The sequence below is a fragment of the Myotis brandtii genome, unplaced genomic scaffold (assembly GCF_000412655.1).
Source record: "Myotis brandtii unplaced genomic scaffold, ASM41265v1 scaffold209, whole genome shotgun sequence".
NCBI lineage: Eukaryota > Metazoa > Chordata > Mammalia > Chiroptera > Vespertilionidae > Myotis > Myotis brandtii.
Window position 1 is genome coordinate 2,258,652 of NW_005357806.1, and position 2,071 is coordinate 2,260,722.

Here is a 2,071-nt window from a genome sequence, read left to right on the forward strand (position 1 = left end):
GGAAAAGGTGATCGTGATTAGGACAGAATAGGAAGGAAGCTAGAGAATAGTAAAAAGATTAGGGAGAGCCCAGCTGGTGTCCACTCAGTGATTGAACAGGGATTCCTGAAACTGGAGATCAGGGTTCCATTCCTCATCAGGGCACATGCCTAGATTGCAGTCTTTATCCCCAGTAAGGGGCGTGCAGGAGGCAGCTGTTTAATGATCCCGTCATCAATGATGTTTCTATCCCTCTCTCACTCTCCCTTCCTCTCTCTGAAATCAATTAAAAAATATATATAAAAGATTAGATAGGAATATTGCGATGAGCTGCTCATAGCTGTTAGCAGAAAATAACTGAATAAATCTCAGTTTTTGAATCTATTTTGATTGCTTGCAAGTAAAGTGAATTTAGACTCTTACTCTTAATTTTTCTTCTTGATTACATAAAATGAAAACATGATAATATTTAAAGTTTTACAACAAATAGATTTTCCTGTAGACATAACAGATTTTATAGCTTAATTATACTAGAGAAAAGTAATATTCTAACGATAATAAATTTTAGTTACCTGCCTCTAAAATTTATTATTTAAGACAATTTAAATGAAACTATGTAAATATATTTAAATTACCTAGATGAATACCTGGAGATAATTAAATCGTGACAAGAATCTACATAATTATAACTTTTACTCTCACAGCATCTATTTGACATCTAGTTTCTTGCATTCTAACTAAAAAAAAATGTTAGATATGCAAAAGCGAGGAGCTCTAATCTACAACTCTTTATTGAAAATTTAATAAATGTTCATTTCAATGGGACCTTACACTAGAGTGGGGAAAATGGATACATGTTAATTACAATAATCCTATATAATAAAAGAGAAACATGTAAATTGATCATCCCTCTGCTATGCTCACCAGCCAATCAGGAGTGAGTATGCAAATTAACTCAACAAAGATGGTGGGTTAATTTGCATACACAGGCACCAAGCAGCCTGGGTCCTGGGAACATCCTTGGGACACAGGCAGCTCCTAGCCTGTAGGCTTGCACTTAGGCCCTGAGCGGCCACTCTGGGCCTACGGGTGCAGGCACCAAGTGGATGTTCCTGCCCCATGGCTGCTTGCACTTGCGCCGGCACCAAGCGGCGGCCCAGGTCAATGCCCCACAGCCCGGCGCCCACAATGCAGGGCTGCCGGTCTGGGAGGTATGCCCCCAGCGGCAGCGGCAGCTGCCTCGTGGCCCTGGTCCGCATGCCCACAACTCGGGGCTCCTGGCCTCAGGGTCGTGCCCTCCTGGAGGTGGGGAACACACCCCTAGCCCAGTGGACACAACACAGGGGCTCCCCTTGCATGAGCTGCAGAGGAAACACCTTTTATTTTTTTAAAAAAATATATATTTTTGATTTTTTTACAGAGAAGAGGGGAGAGGGATAGACAATTGGAAACATCGATGAGAGAGAAACATCGATCAGCTGCCTCCTGCACACTCCCCACTGTGGATGTGCCCCCAACCAAGGTACATGCCCTTAAATGGAATCAAACCTGGGACTCTTCGGTCTGCAGGCCAACGCTCTATCCACTGAGCCAAACCAGTTCGAGCGTAAACACCTTTTCTGACTGCTCATTGGCTAAGCTCCCTGTATGCCGCCACTTGCAGTGTTCTTGGTAACTTGGGTTATAAGAATCAAAGAAGGTGATCTAGGGTTTTTCCAACACACTCCTGGAGGAAAAAATGAAGGTCCGCTGCTGGAGGGGCTAAGAAATGTCATATCCTGCCCCAGCCGGTTTGGCTCAGTGCATAGAGCCTCGGCCTGCTGACCGCAGGGTCCGGGTTCGATTATGATCAAGGGCATGTACCTAGGTTACAGGCTCCTCCCTGGCTGGGGCCCATGTCAGGGCTCATGCAGGAGGCAACCAATCAAAGTGTTCCTCTCACATTTATGTTTCTCTCTGTCTCTCCTCTCTCTTCCACATTCTCTAAAAATCAATGGAAACATATCCTCAGGTGAGGATAAAAAAGAAAGAAAGAAAGAAAGAAAGAAAGAAAGAAAGAAAGAAAGAAAGGTCATATCCTATGAAAGACACA